This window comes from Pezoporus occidentalis, unplaced genomic scaffold, assembly GCF_034315485.1.
Source record: "Pezoporus occidentalis ecotype Australia unplaced genomic scaffold, CSIRO_AGI_Poc_V1 ctg59, whole genome shotgun sequence".
Taxonomy (NCBI): Eukaryota; Metazoa; Chordata; class Aves; order Psittaciformes; family Psittacidae; genus Pezoporus; species Pezoporus occidentalis.
The window spans coordinates 735,912-758,811 of NW_026915932.1; the positions used below are offsets into that span (position 1 = coordinate 735,912).

The window sequence follows — 22,900 nt, forward strand, 5'->3', positions numbered from 1 at the left end:
TCCATATATTTATCATGTTTTCCATTCTTGGATGATGCTTCCATTCATCATCATGTTTTCAAATAGAAAACAGAAGCACTGTAGGAGCACTGTTATAGACATCCCTTTGGATACTTCATTTGCTCACTGTATTTGACCCTCAATGCACCAAATATCTCAAACAAATGCAAAACCAGCCTAATGAAGGACAAACAGAAGAAGCCACAATGCCAGCTGGCATGAAGAGGGTGAAAACTTCACTTTTATTCCAGACAACTGAGAAGAAATAACATAATACTAAGTTGAATAACAACTTAAAATATATACATGTTCATAAATCCATACACTTTTACACAAAACCAAAACTGATGAATACTGCACAATTCAACACAAAGAATAAGGAAGTTCAAAATTATTTGTTGCTCTATTAAAGGTTTAAAAAAATAGTCTTTCATTCAACATTTCACCCCATAGTGAAAAACCAAACTCTATTGAGCCTTTTGCCCTGTACATGCTTACAAGAGCTAAAACCTTGAAAGGACAAGAACTATTAATTCATAAAACCCACACTCTTTTTAAAATGAGATTTTCTGAAGAACTGAGATTAGAGTTAAGTCCTAAAATAAACAGCCTTCCTTCTTCATCAGGTAAAGTATATTAGATTGCAGATTAAAGTGATCTGCGTTTCTTCACAAAAAAAGCTGCCTTCTGTTGCTAGAAAATTTCTTCCTCTGGTCTTGCCATTCTACTCTTTGCATGTGGAGATGTCACTACATCCCCACATTCTCATGTCCACCAATTTCTTATCAGCTGTTCAGCATATCCAGGTGGATGCTGAAAACTGAACTATCAGTTCACTATATTCCAGACAACTAGCAAAAATTAAGGATGAAGCAGAATTTCTGGATTATGATTTCCCATGGTTTTCCTCTTTGCAGATTCTCTACTATCACACCACGTGCTTGAGCTCTTGCTTCTACCTTTCCTTCCTGAGCAAACTAGAGTAAAAACCCAAAGCTCACTGATGACAGAAATAGATATACAAAGGACCTTAAGATCATCCAGTGAGATATCTGCAGCTAGTACACAACTCTCATGTGAACATGGGAGCCATATACTTTCCCTGGACCTTTCACCGCAGGGAATTTCCCAGTCACAGAGTATCTTCATCCAGAGCACAACCATTTTACTTCATCATACTGTAATTCCTCCTTTTGAGAAATGAGTGCCCCAACCATGACTACAGGGATACAGTTTGAAATGAGCAAAGCATGTATGAGGAGGAGGTATTAAGGAGCTAAGGAGGGAATAGGAATAAATTTAAAAGGAAAAAAAAAAACCAACAAACCAACAACCCTCAATACTAATGGATCTAAACCAGAATAGTTCCAAAATATACAAAGGAATGAAAAAATCTGCGCTCTCCTTTACGAAGGACTTCTCTCCCATGTTCCTGTTTCTAAATCACAGTAATTCCAGGTCTATATTTAAAGCCAGCTGCTGCATATGCTTAGAATCATAAATTGGTGTTTAATTGGACACCCAAAAAGCTTTTTCTGTTTTCCTTTTCATTATAAAGCAGTTGCGTTCACCAGAAAACGAAAACAAAGGATGTCTAGCAGAGTACTAGGATCAATGTATTACTTAAACATTGTTTTCTCATAAAAGCATTTTCATTTGCTGCTCTTTCTTTCCAGTACAGATAAGCTGCTTCTAAACCATAGCAACTGAATCGGGATTTACACATTTCACTCTGTAACTTTTAACTATCCAGGCTTGACTACTCGCTGCTCGGAGTCAACATACACTAAATAGGATTATTTAAAAAAAAAATAAAATATGCAGGATAATTGCTAGAGTTTACACAAGGCATTTTTTCTTTATTGAAACTGTAAGCAGGGTAAATAGTGCGTTCTTTCCAAGGCTAGGATTTCAATCCATTTCTAGTTAACCACTACAAGAAGAAAATACTCTAAAGACTTTTGACTAGCCTAGAAATGTATCACTGTTATATTAAATCCAGCAGTGTGTCCTTCACAGTAGCTCAATAACTAAGCCACTAGCGTGGAATCTGATTCTCAGCCAAACCAGCATTTACCTAAAAGTATTGCAAAGTTTCTTACTGCTACGGCTGTGGGAGGAAAACCTGTGCCTGTTGCTCAGATGACAACCCAATATAAGAACAGATTAAAGGATAATAGTTTGGGCTCCTTTTATTGCATGACACTTGAGTGCTTGGATTGTCCATGATGAGCCCAAGAGGTTTAAGGTTCAAGAATGATGAAGGATCAATCCTGAGGTAACAGAAGTTAAATTCAAAATATGGGTGGATCAACAAGATGAGATTCACCAGTAAAGAAACATGTCCAAAATAGAAGAAATGACGATCCAAAAACATCATAGGCAATTTTAGACTAAAAAGATGGAGCACAGTATAAAAACCACAAAAGTACTAGTTTTCTCTACATTTTTCCAGTGAACTTAATTATATTCTGTGTATTGCATTAATGCAAAGCAATTGGTAAACCAGAGAAGCCAGAGAAGAGCAGTAAAATTTATAGATATGCAACTTAGAGTTAATAGATCATTGAAAGAAGCAATATACACACACATCTAGCATGGAAACATGCATATAAGAAGAATGGGGAAGTGAGAGAGGAAGAAGACTGTTTATAAATATTTTAATGCACCAGAAAAATACAAGGAATTAGGAGTTATAAGGAATAACAAAAAAGACAGTTGTGATGGATTATCATGAAACACATTTGAGCACGAATTCTCTTAGGCATTTGAAAAGTTCCCCTATACACTTAATTGATCCCTTTAAACAAAAAATGCCCTGGATAAATAGTATGAAAATGTATACTAGTAAACAACCCGCACTAGCAAGAATAACTGCAAAGGACTGCTTCACCTCTAACTCCTGTAAGGACCTGGAGCTCCTATTGGGTGGAAGTCAACTGAAAAGTAAAGTAATGAATAAACCTATGAGTATGATTAGGCCAATAGCATAAGAACCTTATACACACTGGTGGAGGGGTGGTAAAAAGGGAGAAAAGCCAATCAAAATTCATATGACAAGAATACATATTATGGGAAACAGAATCCAAACAGATTCCACTAAATGAAAAATGGTCCTAAAGAAGCAAAATACAGTATCCCAACTTTGTGTTAACCTATACCAAAGGGGGCTTTCTGTCTGAATTGAATCAGAACCCGGGTTGGCTTGGGTTAGTTTGTTTTGGTGTCTTTTGTGTTTTGTTGTGTTGTTTTTTTTTTGTTGTTGTTGTTGGGTTTGTTTTTTGGTTGTGTGGGATTTTTTTAGTTTTTTTTTTTTTATTATTGTTACTGTGATGTGAATTTTACCATAATTTCTAGGGAAGAAGGAAAAATTACAGATTCTGGAAAGGGAACAAAAAGAAAAACACCTTAGCTAACACTGCAAGTGAGCTAATTAGTGGGTGTACTTCATTTCAGAATAAATCTGCCAACAATATTAACTTATAACCCAAACATACTTCAAGCAGGCTTAAGAGTTAAAAGTAAGCAGCTAGGAAAATATCGAGGACAGCTACCTCTCTCATCTCTGAAGAATCACTCGAGTTCAAAAGATGCCAACATTTTTACTTTTAATTAGTTGCCATTTTGATGTCAGCCTCTAGATAGCATGAAAGAGAATAGAGCATTGATGGGTGGATATGACAAAATCCAAGACATCACCTTTCCTTACAGACTTTCTAATCATCTTTGTTACTTTCAGAACCATGGGCAAGATTCTAGAAAGCAAAAAACTCAAAAAATCCTCAGCCTCCCTGAGTACACAACTTTTTTCCTCTTTACTGCTGCAGTGAGGTTGTTCACTAAATAGCAATTCAAGCTCTAGGGAATAAGCACCACACTAAGCCTTGCTTGGAAGGGAACATAAATTCCCTAAGGCATGCCCAGTAGGCTCAGAGAAGAAACACAAGACTGCAAGCTGCCAGTGTTAATATTTGAGATTCTGTTGGTTTTTTTTCCCAGGAAATGAGGAAAGTCAAGGAGAAATAACATCTGTCTGAGGGAAGAACACACACACACACACACACTTTAGTGCTTTTCGAGGGTGGAGAATGAAAGAAAGGGTTCTTTCCTTTTGACTTATTTAAGCTCTCCGTAGGTTTGTATACTGTTCAAGCTTTTAAAAGAGACTGATGAGAAAAATAGTAATCAATAGTGTCAGCTAAAGGTGACAGAGCACAAGGTGGCTACTGAAGGGGCACACTATGAAGGCAGTGTCTGGGCAGTGATCAGCTGCGTTAGGAGATGAAGAAAGGCAGCAGGAGCAAAAAGAGGAATCGATCCAGTCTACAACATCTGCAGATATAGGTACCTGGCGCAGGTAGCATAAGACAGACAAGGGTTTAGTCTGTTAGTAATTCATACTGCTTCACTGGATAACTTTTCGCAAGACTCTGTCTTGAAAGCAACAGTATTGACATATGTTGCATGATAAAGTTTCACTAAGACCTGGCATCTCTAGTCAAGACCAATTCAAAGCACACTACTCAGGATCCAGTCACCTTAGTGCTTTCTGCCAAATGAGTTTCAGGCCAAACTAAAAAGGTATTTGAAACAGTGTTTTTGACAGAAAAAAATAACAGAAAAACACGTCTAAAACTAGACAAAAAAGGGAAATCAAAAACAATCTTCCTCGTTCATATGGCTCACTCAGTCCAGCTCTACACTGTTGAAAATGCTGTAATTATATTTGGCCACCATGCCTGATGTGACATACGAATGAATTGAGCTGGTTTATAAAGGCATGGAATCTGAGTGGGAAGAATGATCTAAGACACTGCAGAGGCTGCAATTGTGAGATGCTTCCTGGGCCAAGGGAGAAGAAGGATGTTATTCACAGCCTGGATTATATGCAGCAGCTAAGAGAAACAGCCCGTATTACTGAAATGGCACTGGTGGGCTGGTACTTAAAAGTGAATAGGGCTCAGCCTAATCCAATTTTTCCAAACCCTAGATATTCAACTGTACCAAGTGTAAAAGTAAATATGAAAGAAAAAATTTTAATACTTACCCACAGAAGAACACAGGAATAAGTCACCCATCCAAAAGTCTCCCATAGGTGAGTAATGAGCATCACAAGAAAAAGTTGATTTTATTTGTAAAGAGCCCATTCAGCTAATTCTTTTAATAAGTACTCTACTGCATTTACTCTAGTTCCTGGATTTATTCTCAGAAAGAGATTGGTCCCTCAAGCAAAATGATGGCAAAATTGTCAATTAATATTCCATTAATTTATTTCAGATATTCTAAGTAGCATTTAATTTAATTGTTACTTTATTTATTGTAATAGTTAATGTTATGCAAAGTCTGGTCTTTGATTAATTGCATCTTTACTGCTAAAGATGGAGATAGAAACTGGTGGTAGCTATAATAACAAAATCTATACAGGTTACTCCACTATCGTTAATGAATTATAGAAAAAGTAAAAGTAGCATTTACCAAAACTCAGGCACTTATCAAATCACTCCCAAAGGTTCCAAATTTTCCTTACAGACAAACATGCATATACTTACAGGTAACAGGTTGGTTCAAGGAGGCACACACATTTTAGCTGTCATGCATTCCTGACTGTATTTTAAATAACATCAGTCATCTCTGCAAGAAGCTGTCATTGCAGCATGATTTGTCTTTCAAACACATGACTGTTTTCTTCCTGGCTGCTGAGAATGGGTCTGGTAAATTCTGTGACCCTCAACTGAGAACACTACGTGGGGTGCGTCTAAATTTGGCTTCTCAAAATGATTTCAAACTGTTGCATGGAAGAGTTCCTAAATCATCCATCCACTGCTTTTTCTCCTCCCTCTCTTCTTCTAAATCTGAAACTGATGCATGGTTATTAATTAGAAGATGGTTATTAACTTAAAACATGTTTTGGTCCCCTGCATTTGTTTAGTCCATATTGTATGGCTTTCCCACATGCTGTACAGAAGTCATTAATTTGTTACAGAAAAGTTAATACTATGCTGAGCCGCGGGTCCCTCCTATTATAAAACAGGCCAGCACTTGGATGCTCTAGTGAGGTCTCTCGCAATCATTCACCGAGAAAGTAGAAATAATTCAGCATTCAGCAGAACCCTAAATGTTTCAGAAATCTGTTTTCCAAAGCAATTGCTCCTACCCTGGCAGCTATACTTAGACTTTATACAATGCCTACAGATAAGTACATTTCCAACCTCATTACAGTGCTATCAACAGAAGTCAAGCATTTAAAATGTTTTATGCATTGGCTGAACCATATTTTAGTTTAAAAGAACAGGTAAGATGCGTTTCATCACGAACAGGCTAGACATTAAAGTAAACAAATCAACAACATTACTCTATGCTGTAAGATCAAAGCAAATATCGATTGCAACATTCTACTGCTGCCTACCAGTACTTAGTGAAATTAATTTAAACAGATTCATTTTCTCACTTTCATTTTCAGTGATTAACCACCATTTCATTAGTTCCAAACGTAAAAACTTGTTTAAGCCATGAGACCTGTCAAAACAAGAGATGGTCCCTTGCCCTTAGATGAGCACAGCAGGTTTTCACCTCCTCAAAAATAAAGGCAGCTGCAATAAAGACTACTTGTCATTCATGCAGTATAGTACATAAATCTTAAAATGTTCCACATCACAGCAAATCCATTATGAATTATACTTGCTTCATTAAGTTTTGGATGCGCAGTTACTCTGACCACTTTTAGGTGTTCATCTGTAGTTTTCCTAAGGCTAACATAATTTACTAATTATCTCCTTTCTCCAAATTAGAGCCATTGATATCAACATCTTCTTACCATTCGGAAATCCTGATCCTTCTCCAGAATCACTAGTCATTTACAAAAAAGGGAAGGAGAAATACTGAGTCATTATGCAGTCCAAAATGAGTGGGAACTCCGTGATTTAAACAGAGTCTATATAGGAACTAAACTGCATAAATTTCTAATGTGCTTATAAATGATGAATAGTTAATTATTAAATTATCAGCTGTAGTACTGTCTCTACCAATATGTTTCTGCACATTTTTTCAAAGAACATAGTTTGTGTCTAGAATTAAAACAAAATCCACCAAACCGAAAAAGCTGTTACAAAAAATCTCTGAACAGAACAAGGTCATTCCTAAAGTAATTTAGTGTCTGTGTGCACAAGGAAGGAAAAAAATGGACAGGAATCTTATTAGTTTAAAAAAATTGCCCCTGAACATAAAAATTAGGCTGTCATGTACAGAACAAAATTGTTTAAAAAGCATTTTTGCAAGTTTCACTCTGATAAGGGAGACAGGCTTTTAAAGGATGGAATTTGTTCTAATGATCCACCTGAAAAGTATTTTTTAATTCAAAATTAGAACTGTTATAGAGAAGTAATGGAGTATTTCTTTTTGATAAGGCACTTCACAGAACAAGGATCAGAATGCAAATTACAGTTATTTGCTCTAAGTGGTTTTCCAATAGAATGGCATTAATATGAAACATTTTCTTTTTCCATTTCATCAAGACATTTCACAGTATTTCTGCTACCTTTAAGACATGGTGTATTAATTTAACAAAATTATATATAATCTTGGGTGTATTATGTGTGCTTCATTTACTTTTTCCAGTGTTCATTATCTTATTTTTCATATTTGAACCTGTCAATTGATAACACTGCTATGTCTCCTTTCAGAAGATCAGGTTTCAGATCAGAGAAGGGAAGTCTAATTACAGTAGTCATTTGTGAAAAATTGAGGGTTTTATTAAATAAAAGGATGACACAAACCCTAGTGTTTAATAGTCAAGAATCTTGTAGGTAAAAGCTTTCTCTCCGTCCTTTCCTTTTTTGTAGTTTGACTAGTAACACAAGTAACTGATAAATTACAAATAGTGTAAACAAAGAGTCTTTATCATTCTAGTGTAAACAAAAAGCGCTGGCACAAAGGCCCTGTGGTACGAATGACAGGCAGATATTACTGAATATGTCAAAGTAAGAAATAAGAAACTTATCTGGGGCTTTTCACAATGACTATTCAAAGCTCCTCACACATCCTGGTTATGGACAGTCGCACATTACTCCACCAAAGGTAATCCAAAGGATATATAAAATCATCATTACGAACATACTGCTCCACCCTTTCCTAATGCCTGAAAATTGCAGCTTCAATTCCCATCCCACAAAGTATATTCTTTCTTATTTCTTACAACAATTTCTGCAGTTGTGCAATGAAAATAGATATGTGATAGATCTGGTCTGTTTTCTATTAAACCCAGTTTTTCCCATATCTGTTTTCAAACACAGCTGCACAAACAACTGTACTAGCACAGCTCAGAAGGTCACAACATGCATGCAGATATAAATTCTGTTTAAGCTGATGCTCCTACAGAAAGATATGCCCACATTAAATGACACAGCCATGAGAAATGGTTCACATTAAGGACCCTTTTTTTAGTTTTGATATTCAAGGCCACTGGAAAGGTCATTGCCTAACCTGCGTTAGAGAAGCTTTGAGCCTCTTAACTTTCTTCACACCAGGGTATAAGGAAAGCATAAGCATTTTCCTTATTCCTCCTTTCCTGCTACAATAGTTTCCAAGCATGTGAACCATCAACAACCTGTAACAAAGAAAATCTCAAGAAACAAGCCAAAACAGACAGAACATCCTCCAGGACCCACTTAACGCCACCACAAAGTTATACCATCTTTATCAGCATACACATGGCTTACTACACATAAAAAGCTAGGGGAAAGTCAGAAACAGGAAAAAAAGAGAATTAAGTATCAGTTTTGTTATTGATGAAAATATAAAAAGGGGGAAGTGTTTTGTCTTCCCCCACCCTGTCAAGTGCAATCACTTCCATAGTAATGTGCAGGGATCTGAAATTTGTAAACACAGCAGTTAACAATTCTGGATTAAGTTAGTAGAAAGAACCCTTTAATTTTATTATGTTACAATTTTTATTCCTTTATCTCAACCGTCTGGCTTTGGAGGACCCCGTGAAATCTACAAATAAAGATTTCATACTACAGAATTCTTTACAAAACTTAACACTTGAAAAGGAGAAGTGATATATCTGTGTAATACCAGTGACATACCTGTGGTAATTACATGCCAGAAAAAGTTGTGACAACTATCACTGAATACAAAGAAAAGGCAGCAATAGTAACTGTTCCACTGGAAGAGGTGGACAAGCAGTAGCACTATAATACAGAGATAGTACCAAATGAAGAGACTAGTAAAAACTTGAGCTCTCTTTCAAAAAAGCAGAAAAATTAAGGCAGCAAGTGAGATGAAGGAAAAGCAGGAAGAAAAATATATTCAGGCTGATGAGCAAAGAGCCTATTATTAATTATTAAAGTGGAGATCCTTGCATTAGTAGCCACCAAGGACAATTAACTAATGGTTTATTATTTATTTTAATTACCTGACCAGAAGGCAGTTGACATTAAAAGAAATTATATGTAGTAACATTAAGTTTCAAGGGGATTAGCTCTTTTATAACCTCTGTTAACTAGTTTACAAACAGCCATTATGCGCTTTTAAGTATGTTGGTTCTGTGGCTGCTGAGAAATGGTCTCTCTGCACCAGCTGACTATTGATTTCCTATCAAGCCAAACACTGCAGCATTTCACCATTTTTCCTACATCTTCCACTATGTTTTAACCTACAGTATGCAAAAACGGCTCCCACCCCACCCCACACCTAAATACAGTGATTACTCTGTTGAGGGAAGCAGCCCAAATCATTCAGTCCTTGCTCCAACAAGTCTCATGGAGTCAAATCCTTCAACTGTCTTATGTTTCTGAGGTCTCTTATACCACTGTGATCTGCATATAAGAACACCCCCAAATCAGGTAATGAAACAGACAGTGTGAAGTAAAAAGAGCCTTATCTGTTTCAGCTGAAAACTTGCAATCTCCCTTTAGAACACTCTTGTCCATAAACATTTTCTATATATTTGTTTCAGTGAAAGAAGTGGTCATGCATATCAGAGCAGAATGCAGCGCATAAATACTAAAACAAAACCAAAATGGTAGAATACAATCTTTGCAGTGTCTAATTCACCCCAGACAGTTGAGCTGGGATCAGTACAAATCCTTCTAGGGTGCAACAAGTGAAAAAACCCATCCCTCAACAACAAAGAGTAAGACTTATCTCACTAAGCATTCACTGCTCTTAGCTGGTCTCAGCACCTCATCTGGCTTCAATGTCTTGATAGATTATCTATTGGGCCAAGAGTATGATCCATCCCCACTGTCACTATTTAAATATGTAGACTAAAAGGTCTCCAACAGCTGCATTTAGACTCAGGAGAGTCATTTTATTTTAACAGCTTATTCTTCCTCAAATAACTTAAAGCCCTCTGTTGTTCTAGTCCTTCAGTGGTGTGGTTCTGCTTGGGGGCAACCCCACCAAAATTCCCCTGTGACAGCATTGAAAAGGAAATAAATGAAAGGAGTAATCCCATATTTATGCTACACTTAAGAAGAATCAGAAAGAGCAATCCCAGTGATCAATCCTGTGTAAAGAAGTCCTATTCTAGATGATACCATAAAAGAATTTCAAATTCTTTTGGAACAAACCAAAAGTGCAGATACAAAAATGTATCCAGGAAGAATATACCGAAGAGCAGAAAGATGACAGAAAAACAAAAACCCAAAACATAATACTGCATTAAGAGAAAAAAACTTTAGACAGGTGCAGAGTTCTGAATTTTGACAGAAGGAATGAGCGAAATTGATGCCATTTTATGTACAAGTCTTATGATATTTCACAAAGATTCAGAACCTATTTATAGGCCAAAATCATTTAACTAGCTCAGAAAACAGTATTTTCCTGCACTAGACCAGCCTCATCACTGGGACGAATAAGGAAAAATACATCTGAAACACACTCCTTTTATTGGAACGGAACATTGAAACACAGTGCTCCTTTTATTGGAACAGAACCGAGATCATTTGAAAATGTCATAAAAACAAAGTCTATCCATCAAAGTCTTTTGCATGTCTGGTTAATGTCATAACCAAACCTTTTTTAGAGTTAGACAAGGTCTCTAGCCAAATAACTGTTTATTTATATAAAATAGGGCCATGCTAATAGGAGATAATGTTATGAAAGAGCAGATCAGCAGATTTTCTTATGTTTCACTTTTAGTCCAATGGTTTGTTGCTGCCAAAGGAGAACTCTACTTTCTCAATCCTCCCAGGCCTCATTTTCCTTTACAACATCTCTGGTACTTGCCTGGCTTCTCAGTGAGCCCATTCAGCTGATTTTATTTTCTTTTTTCTAAATGCCTTTTTCTTCTAGCTTAGGAAGACTAGCAGGCTCTTCAAAGAGCAAGACATAACATCTCTCCAGAGCTCACATAACAGATTAGGTTCACAGAAGTAGGAAAGAAAAGAAGTCCAGCCCTATCCTCAGTCATGGACTATCAGCCATCTCCTGAAACTTCACTTTAACTGTACTGCCCTGAAGAAAATGCAGTGAGCACAGATTCTGGTTGAAGTTTCTATTCTAAATTAGACAGAGTCAGGCTCTACATCCCAGGAAGGTGTTCTTCCTACTACAGATCCCTTCCACAGTGAATCAGTCTGCTTTTACATTATTATTCCTCCCTTCCTGAACTTCAGAAATGCCCCCAATAAAATCTTTACCAAAAGACTGCACTTCTACAAAAAGATTTGATCTTACCATATCAACAAGTTTCATCTCTCCAACAATACATATTAAAAAGTTATGGCCAGTTAACTATGAGAATTCTGTTTCATACTGTGAAGAAATTTATAGGGAACATGACAGCAATTAGAAGGAGAATTTGCCATGCAGTACAACTGAAAGAGTATTTGGATAGAAAGACAGTGAATTTGACATTACTGTTAAATTCTGAAGTGCTACTAGTACCTGGCAATTGCTCTTTACAGGAAGGGTGAGTGGCTGATTACACAGGGTGGAATTTCACTGTCCAGTTCTAGACATACGTGTTCCAACATCTTTACACTCCTTTGCTCACTTGGAAAATATTTATGACACCTAAGAATGTCGTTTTAGTACATCATCCTTTTCCTGTTTGTCTGTCACTGCTTCTGTCTCTAGTAGCAATAATTGTACCATACACTCCCGTAATTCTGCATTCCTCCACGCAAACTCTCTCTTGTAATGATAGATAAGCAAAGAGGCTTCAATTATCACTTCTAACAAACATGGGAAGATCCCCTTATAAGATGGCAGGCAGCTTAAATTCAGGACTGTGTAATTGGACAGATCTGCTTGCAAAAGAGGAACATGTGGATTTTAATGAAGCCAGAAAACCAGCCAGCATTTTGTTGAATGCTCCTAGACAGTGACTGACCATCTCACGCAGGCATTAAAAATAAATTTCCTCCTAAGTCTTGTGAAAATGTTCAACATGCTAAAAAGCAAACTAGGGTTTAAGCAGGCTGAGTTGGATTTTCTTTCTGGGTTTAAAAAGAAAAAATTGAACATTTCTTTCCTGCTGTTTAAAAAGATTTTCTTTATAAGCGTTCTCTAAGGTTTCCACAAGAAACAACCCCATTCCAGCCCTGAGACGATAATCAACACTAACATATAATGTATGCTTTGCTTCACAAATATATTAAAAGTGTTATGTACCCAGTAATGTGCTCAAAATACTGCTGCTAGAATCAGACTATTACTGGTCTTGAACTGCTGGACGCAGACCTTAAACTTAACAAATGGGAAATTAGGCATTTAGATTCACTATTTTGTGTGGGCGACCCAAGTATCTATCTATCCATCAGGAATGAATGATAGTCCAAAGAAAAAAAAGAAGTCTCTCCAGATAATTCTAAGAAAAGTCTCTCCCAGATAATTCTACCTACCTCAAAATCAGACCTTTAACGGAAGCATGAATACAGTTCAAGACAGAATCCAAAAACTATAAGAAAAGGCAGAAACATTAAAAGAAAAAAAGTGTTCAAAGCAGTGGAAAATAATCCTTAGGGAAATTTTGTACTCCATTATCAAATACATGAAAAATTACAATTGAAATCCCAAGTGATCAGCTCTACCACCTAGTTATATATTCTACGAGACAAAATTATGTAATACAATGATCACCTCAAAAAATAATCTACTGATTTGATGAATCATGTGACTCTTCTTAGGAAAAAAAGATCTAGATAGAGCTATATTATATATCTTTTTTTGGAGGCTGAAAAAGTGAGGTGGAAACAAAGCATTAGTTTGCATATCACTCCATGCAATTTTATTGTTTTTATAATGTCATATATTTTGTTATTATTGTCATGACACACCAATTGTGCATTGAGTTTGATTCCTAAGATAAGAGTTTGATCCCTAATATGTGGTGTCATTAGCATCTATCTACTACATTTCTTTACATACATATTTCACAACTTTTTACAGCTCTACAAATTACCTTTTGAGAGGTTTTGCATCCATTCACAGCACTTTCAGTAACAACATAGGCTGCTTCCACAGGTGGTTCTCTGCTTTCTCTGCACCAAGAAATATCAGTTGTACCTGTGATACCCTCAGCAGACATGTGTCTACTCTGTTGTTAAAAGCCTTAAATTACAGAACAATCTCTTCCTTAAAAATACTAAAAGTTTCTCCTTTATGCAATTTGAGTCTATTTGTTCTTGTCACAAACCCAGACATTAGTATTCTACTTCAAATTACCCTAAATTTATTCAGTAAGATTTTTTCTTTTTAAACACCCCTAGATTTTCCTCCCAGATGTACTGGCAAAATTCTCATTTTCTCCAAATATACGGATCCCCAGCAATAAAAACCCCACATTTTATTCCAGTATTCATTGCCTTCTGTATCAAGCTTTCCAACAGAAAACAGGTTTACTAAGTTGTCTGAACCATATGATACTCATTCAAGACATCAAAAGGAACTCAAAATGTCTGAACAATTGACAATAACCTTTTTATTAAAACTGCCTTTGAGTCATGGTAAATGTAATGCCAAATTTTGAGAAGGGTCTCAGATGGTTACACAGAATGGATCAGGCAGAAAGACTGGCAGCCTTACTGGGAAAATGGGTAGGAAACAAAATACGTAATATTTCACCCATGGATATATGTACAAAGGTGATACCCTGATAGGAATAAAACCAACCTGTGAGGCAAAATCTTGCTTCACAAATACAGTGGAGTTGTTTGAGTGAGTCTGTAAGTATAAAGGGCAGATCAAGAGTATAGAAGGAGCCTGTATTTCTGAAAAAGTTACATGAATAATGAACAGTTGATCTTTCCAGGTAAATAACTTGTTCACCATGAGAGTATCCTGTGGAAAAGTTACAGTATTTGCTCTGTTCTGACAAGAAGCCCTATGCCTGAATTTTTAAAGGCTTCCTTAGAGATCCATTCAATCTCCTGAAGCATTAAATTCATATCTCCTCCTCCTCATTTCAGAAATCAATGAATTTTACGTTCTTTAAATGAACTTAGTTCTACCAAATTCTTTGGAAAACTGATTTTTAAAAGAAAAAATTCCTTATGAAAACTGATTTTTAAAAATATTTAGACAAGGCAGCAGCCCTTTTTCCTTAAGAATGCTTGTTATTTAGAACTCACAAAACAAGAGAGGGGACTTACCATCAAACATATACTGATATAAATTAGTACACATTACAGATACCATCGGTACTAACTGCTGAGCAGCACAAATCCCCAGTTTAGGAGAAATACTTCACAGATTAAAGGGAATCTTGCCTTCTGAATTGCTGATACAAACTCACTGCATTTTCCTCTGAGCAGCAGCATTTCAGGTTGGGCACCTACAGTCTGCATCTAACTCTAGTTTTTACTAAGTTGCCAATATTTGAGCTTCCTTAAATCACAGACAGTAAACAGTGAAGAGTTACTAATTTCACCACCTGCCTCATCTTGCTGCAAGCACTTTAAACTACAATTATTTTTATAGATTATGAAAATTAGTATCTCTTGGGACTTCATGATATCTTACTGGAAGTGCTATACAAACTCTGGAGTGATCAGAATCAGTGTTAACTATCAGAAAAAGACATGTTTGTGTGTACAAGCAGACAGGTAACCTGCAGTACATTTGTAAAGCGCAAACTAGCATCTTAAAGCAGGATAGATTTTAACATCATTACAATTTTTGTTTTTCATGTTTCTTTCAGCTGAAAACCCTGTAATAGCAATCCACCTAGTATTATGCATTTATATTAATAAAATTCTATATAATGTGTAATGACACATTATAAATACATATCGAAATACACAAGCCTTACAAAAAGATGTTTGGTTTTGTGGGAGTTTTTTTAACTTGCCATTAGGCAAATATACTTAACTTAGTAAATAATGATTGGTGCATGGTCTTTCTAAAAAGGAAGGTATTTCTAAACAGTAATTTACTTTAGCAAGAATTTTTCTCCCTAAAGAAGTCAGCTCAATCTGATCCTTTTCCAAGGGATCAGCAAACTTGGGCAGTAATAGATCTGACTACACAGGGAAGAATGTCAGCTCTGCTTATTTCCTGATATTCTGAGGAAATAAAAAAAAATTACAAAAAAAGTTCATTTCCAAGCCTGATTGTTTTTTGGGGGTTTGTTGTTTTTTTTACCTTTCAGTTGTCACAGAAAAAGATCTTATATAAATTACTTACATAACAGTACTGGTAATATTGAAAAGGTTATATGGAAATTGTACTAACATCAAAAGTCACATTTGGCGATCTTTATGACAGCTTTTGATATATTGTTGGCTTATTCAAATTTCCTTGCAGAATACCAATCACTTCTACATTTGTAGGATAAAACATGAATAAAATATTAAAGTTTGACATTAATAAATATTAATTTACACACCTGTCTTAAGTTCTATTCCATCTCTGGCAAGTTCTAAGTAAAATGCTAGTATAGTCACTTCACAAAGATCCACTGACCTCTAATGATCATGATGAAATTTGCTTTTCATAATGTTCTGTGTCCATAACACTTTTATGTTGAATAAGGCTATATTTAGCATATGAACCACCTTTATGAGAGCTATATATAATTTTATATATTTTAATAAATAATTTTGTATATATTTTAATTATCGTAGTAAAAAAAAAACATAAAATATTCAAGTATGGCCTAGTAATAAGGTTTTAAAATGACAGGTGTAAATTCAGCTGGTGATAACGAAATTATCTCAATGCAACTACAATACATTTTGTTAATAACACTAAGTGTAAGTATGAAAATTGTTCCTATTTTATATAGGATTATACAATGAAAACTATTGGGATGAAAATTATTCTTCACATAGTAGAAGTGCAGGCACTACATGAAAGTAAAAATCAAACAGGATGGAAAAAAAGTTATGTATGAAAAATTGAATATTTACAGACAGGTTGCAAAAAATACAAAGAAAATATTAGGAAGACAGAGTAATGACTTTGCTGAATCTAGTGATTCCTGGAACAAATCAATTAATCTATACACACTCCTTTCTACATATTGTTCCTATGCAATAGTCAAACAGGATTTGAAAAGGAATATCTCAGATTATAAAAATGTAACTTTATGGAAATACTCAGAATCTGCTAACATTTGTTAAATGTGATCATGTTAAAGGAAACCATTTTTTTTTAATATATTTTTTCTCCCATAAAAGTCATTGCCTCTAACAAAGCAATAATAAAAAGATTTAGAGCCAGCTTTTATCATATCATTTAATGCTATCAAAAATGCCAAATTTTTACACCTTCTACTGGCTGTGTAATGAAGACTGGACAAATAATTACTAAATTACATGGAAAATTCCTGTAAAGTAACAGGTAGATTCCCAGTTTACCTAGAGGTGGTTCAAGGTTACAAATATCCAAACTTGGGGACTGGCAATGTTAAGTGTGACAAGTCATCTCCTTGCTACAGTTTCTGCTAAGCAATGACTAAATCATAGCCAATAATGTCAGCCTTCTCATCCTTTTTTGGTTGCCACATATATTCCATGTGATTTTTGACTTCTGACAAATTACGGTTAAGTTTGATCATCATAGAAGAAAAAGATTGGTGACAAGATGCAAACCTCAATTTTCCTAGTTCAAAATAGAAATTAAGATGTAAGTGAAGATACATTTTTATAAATGTAAAACTGAAGTGAAGGACTAAATCAACATGACCAATACAGAAATCAGCTCCTAATGGAATCTTTCTTAGGAACAAAGACAGCTCTAGAAAAAGATTGACCTTAAATATTAATATTATTAAAACAAGCTATCATTGGCTAGAGGCTAATTTTTTTTTCTCAGCTTTGCATGAAGGTCAATCTCAGACTGACAAAAGTACACCCCAGGTAGCAGAGTAAACTTTCAAGGTACCTACTGGTTTTAAGAGGTCAGCTTGGGATAACATTAGTACGCTAACAAAATACATTTTACAATGAGAAGGGAGCAAAGATATCAAGGTGTCAGAAAAGAATATTTAAGACTGATAATGCTTTCTGGTTTTGATGAGTAACAGAAATTTCTATTGGAAAGTAGATAAATATTCATGAAAGGGTTTGAGCCATGAGATTAGTTTCTCTAATTATGACAAATTTCCCATCCACATTATGATGAGGCTGTCACCCTGAATGTGAGAATGGAAGGGAAGAAATATGGATATAGGTTTAGTATCTCTCCAAGACAAGGGAATATTCATAAGAGTCTTTTGTACCACTTGGTGCTTCTAAAGCAGCAGTAACTCACTTTCTGCTTGCCTGTCAATAATGAAGATAAACCTTTTCCTTCCCTTCTCTATCAAAAAATGTTTTAACAAAGAACAAGGGATATTTTCATTCATATTATATATCATCAGAAGGAATAAAATAAAGGTGTAGAATTAGATAGATTCAATAGAGTATTATAAACTCAGTAGAATTTTTGGATCTTCCTGTACTTGAATATTTTCAGTTTAGATACATCCAGTTTCTGAAAGAAAATCCAATATGGGCATCAAATCCAGGTTTCTTTCAAAGCTCTTATTCCTTACAAGGGATTGTCTGAAATTTTCTAGCAGAACAGGACAGTTGAGAATATTTTTAGTAGCAACTGCTGCCTTTACCCAGTCACTAAAGTTAATTCTCATTCACACCAATTCTTTCTGTGTAATGAAAGCTGCAAAGAGCAATAGTCAGTGGCGTGGCCAGAGAGGATTGTGCTGTGTTGGCATCACTATTAGTGAGACAGATTTTTCTGCATTCATTTTAGGGTAAAGAATAGCCTACCTTCAAGAAACAAAGTCAAAAAGCATTAACATTTAACAGCAGAATTAACACCTGACAGAAAGATAAAACTAGTAACTGTAGTCACTGTATAGGACTTCTTTCATGTTCCTTTCCCCTTCATGGATACAAAACCTTCCCAAATGCAAAAGTCCACTGCAATTGTAAATCAAGCTAAATTCATAATGGTTGACTTACAAAGCAAGCGCTCACACACAATTTGCTAGCAGAGAGCACAAATTAGCAGGAAGGAAAGCTGTAAGTGAAAAGAATGCTCCATTTCGCCTCTTCTTCTAACATTTCTACACAGAACCTGTTATACCTCTCCCTACATCCCAATACATCTTTGTCTCATTTATATTCAGACATGCTGTCAACTAGAAATACATATAATTACATAAACTGATATTAAGTCTAGGTTTGCTCCTACACTTTAGACGTACTTGAATAATAGAGCAATGTCCAAATTTATCTTTCAGGCAGAGAAAGCTCAGAAGCTCCTGGTGGAAAAAGAAGACCTTTTTTCTTTAAATCGCTAGGCTTATATAGAAAATGGTTTTATCCTAAAATTTCCAGCTTCTCTTACAACAGGTATATGTCAGTTCATATCTCATTGAATGAGGCAACACAGTAAAAAAACCTGTTGTAACCCAGTATGAGTTAAAAGCACACCAGTTAGAAAGCCATGCAAGAAACAGTTACTGTCACGGATAATAAGCATATAAAGATATGTTATGGTACTTTCAATGATGCAGCTAGCAAGCAAGATCATAGAACCACAGAACAGCAGCTTGGAATGGACCTCAAGAATAATGTTTGGTTCAACTTTTCTTGGCAAATGCATAGTCTAGACAAGATGGCCCAGCACCCTGTCCAGCTGAGTCTTAAAAGTATCCAACAGTGGGGAATCCTGGGGAGGTAACTGAGGGAGGCTGGGGAGGCTGACTGTTCTCATTGTAAACAATTTTCTTCTTATGACCAGTCCAAACCTCGCCAGGAATCTTCTGCCCATTACCCCTTGTCTTTTCCATGTGACTTCTTGTAAAAAGGGAACCTGCATCTTCTTTGTAGCCACCTTTTAAATACTGGAATATGGTGATAAGGTCTCCTCTGAGCCTTCTTTTCTCTAGGCTGAACAAACCCAATTCTCTCAGCCTTTCCTCATATAGCTATCCTTTGGCCAACTTTACTGCCTTCTCTGGACCCTCTTCACATCTGTTTTGTGGAGCAGGGACCAAAATACAACACAGTGTTCTAGGTGTGGCCTGACAAGCGCCAAGTGGAATGATGACTTCTTCTATCTCTGCTAATGATGACCTTGTTGATGTAACCCAGCACCCTGTTGGCTTTCTTTGCCACTGCTACACACTGCACACCCATACCTAGTTGCTTGTCCACCAGGACTCCCAGATCCCTTTCCACAGAGCTGCCACCAGCAGATGAACTAATGTAATGTAAAATGGAATTCACCCTTGTCCCCCTCCTGAGAAAAATGGCACAGTATGGAGTGCAGACTAACCAAAATGCATCTACCAGACAAGTATTGACCATGAGCCAGGTTTATATGCTCCTTTTTTCCTTTAGGTTTTTAATCAGGCAGGAAAGCCTCACTCATCCAGTGCATGGACCAACCAAAAAAAAACCCAAGCAACCCACACAAAACAGAAGTTTTTATAGGGCATTCCTGAAATTTGAAATATCACTGTGTAGCTCTGTAAAGACTGAAACCCTCAGATAATCAATTGTAAAGATAACACTAATACAAATTAGTCACCTCCACATCTCTCAAAAATCCTAGCCTGGATTAATAGATGTAACAAGACAGCATCACAAAACACAGCATCTATAACACAAGCTACAGCTCAGCCAAGTAAACGAAGACTGCAATAGCAGTCTTCAGTAGAAGTAGCAATCTGTTTTAATGGACCATAAAGCAATCTTTAAAGAAAGAAAATGAAAGAGCAGTTTAACTTTTTCTTGCAAAGCCTTATGACAATGGCAATGCTTACAGCCCACACACAGAAACACAGATGGGCAAAAATTAATCTGCCAAGACAGCCTCCCCTAAATTTGTGGTGGTCTTGCCTGAAAGAAGGTTTTATTATGCTATGATTAATAATGCCATTCAGAAGTCCAGGGTCAAACATCAGCATGGCAGTAAAGATATGGGTAAAATTACTTATTCAGTGTAAAGGAGTGGATCACTCATTTTTTTACACAAATATGAAACCTATACAACACTGCATGCTGTTTTTCAGCATCCATCTACTCTTTTCATGGAAGTGATGGACATATAAACTACATAAAAAATTGTCTTGAGTAAAACAGTCTATATGCTACAAATACCACTGAGTTTACCAATACTGCAATAGATTCTGTGTTAATTTCCACAAGGGGATGAGGGGAAACTGGTGTATCTTTTTGTTGTTTTTAATAAACATGGTTTTATGCTTAAAAGATCAGTTAATACCAGCAACTGGAAATTCATTCTGAAATGCAGCAATTTTCCCTCCTTGTCAATATTTACTTTTGTTGTTCTGTATCAAATTTTCAGAAGAAAGCACAAATTACTTCTGCCATTTGTTCTTGTTGAGTGACTGAGACTGAACCTTATATCCATGTATAATTATGTTTGTATAAAAGTTATCCTAGCAAATTCCACTTGAAATTTAAGATTACAAAAACTTGATGCAAACCATTTATCTGGGCTGTATAAGAACAATTTCCTCGTTTCAAATATTATATTGCCCTTTCTTATCTTCCTCTATAACTGTCTGGCACAGTTGAGGCTACACTCCTACACTTGCTAAAATACAAGGCAAAGTACATACCACAAGGGCTTCAGGCCATTCTATTGAGCCAGAAATATCTGTGATTAAGAGACAACCTTTTCAGCTCTATGTGTTCAAGGTCTGAATTCGTTGGGGGGGGGGGGGGGGGCAGGGCAGGGATGAAATGCAGCAACACTTTCATTGCCTGTCTCAAAGGTTGGAGTAATTAATTTTTTCTCAGTAACGTTCTTCGTGGATGTTGTTATTGTTACGGTGACTGTTACAGGATTGCTTTAATATGAAAATGAAGGCAGCGTGACTAGAAACTTCAGAGAAAGATTTCTCTGCAAGGGTCAGAGATAGCAAGTGAAACACAGCATTTAGGTACATAATGTTGTTATAGCCCAGAGATTTTTTTCTTTCCCTTTTCCTCCTTTTTTCTTTGTCTTTCTTCTCATAATAATCATCTCTTGAGTAAAACTGCCATGGTTCAAATGAAATTCTACTGCAAATTTCAACATAGCAAACAACTTGGAAGATTTTAGGATGTCAAAGTAACCTTGAGATACTTGACACTACTTTGTTTCCATTTTTAGAAAAACTAGGAAGGGGGAGAGAGGAAGATTTAACAGCAGATTTTGATCGTAAATCTCTCTTTACAGTGTGAATGGAGCAACAATATAAGTATAAGAAATAGAGCAAGGGACACAGTCACTGTGATAACTCTAATGTGTCTAATATCTTTGCTGAATTTACATTTCAGGATGAAAATATTCACATGCCTAAAGCGTATACTTCAGCCCTTTGCTGGGTCAGGGAATTTATTTGTAAATTAGACCTTATATGTAACAATATCTACTACAATAGTTTCTAAAATTACTTGGCCCACAGACTGAGAATAACATGTTTGAAAAGCAACATCATACTTAGATTTTTTTGGACAAGCAATAGTATACTCGACTTTTAATTGTGATTTGTGTGAATGCAAATAATGTCATATGGTCTTATAAGCAGTATGCTGCTCATAGGTTGGGAGGCAAAATCAATAGCATATGACATTCATACCCACTTCAAGTCATATCCTCTCCTTCTGTTTTTAAAAATTGCATATTTTACATACATTTTTCTTGTTTAACAGAATTACACTTCTTAGCTCAAACAGCAAAGGCTATACTTTCTGGTAACTCAAGGCTTTCCTGCCAATGACCCAGTTAGGCCAAAAGTTTAAATGCATTTTACTACTACTTTGATAATGATTATCACTGTATAGCAATAATTATCAGTACCTACATCTGTCAGTCAATTATGAGTAATATCCATACAGAATGTTACCATAAATGTATATTTTTCTCTCTTTTCCATACTTTTCCTGCTATATTCATGCAGTAATAGCTCCATTTCCTAATTCAGATTTTTAATTTCTACTTAGCAGCAAATGTTTACATTAAGATGAGGATTGGTTTCTTCTTAAACATCAAGAGATTACTGTCCTCCTCCACATTTCTACTTGAAAAAAGAAAAAAAAAAGGAAAGAAAAAGCTTGGAAAAAAAGATCTTTCAGGCTTTCTGCATGCTGTTGGTATCATTGTATAATCATTCTTGCTCACATTTTTGTACAAAGTGAGATCCCTCTAGACAATCAAACGGTAATGCGTTATGTTGATCATGCTTAAAATGTTACTTGCCTTAGGATCTGTCAGCAAAATTAGCCCCTCTCGATGATTTCTTGAGCTTTGAAGATATAAGGGTTTGCATACATTTTCACTATGGGAAGCCAGGCACTTCTTTACCCTTAGAGGTTTTTATTCTAGAATGCCTGGACAGAGGTTCTGCACAAGCACAAAGGTTCCCCACAGGACAGAAATGGGACATATAAATACAAGTTTCAACACATTCCTTGGCTGGAAAACCCAC

The 22,900-nt window shown here is 35.9% G+C and overlaps 1 protein-coding gene across 1 annotated transcript in view; it reads left to right on the plus strand.

Annotated features, from left to right (window-relative positions):
• Positions 1-16,342: 16,342 nt before the first annotated feature.
• UCHL5 (ubiquitin C-terminal hydrolase L5) overlaps positions 16,343-22,900 on the plus strand; it is a 189,184-nt gene continuing 182,626 nt past the window's right edge. The window contains exon 1 of the mRNA XM_062638842.1: positions 16,343-16,348. The gene's annotated coding sequence lies outside the window, so the exon portion shown is untranslated. The remainder of the gene's footprint in view (positions 16,349-22,900) is intronic.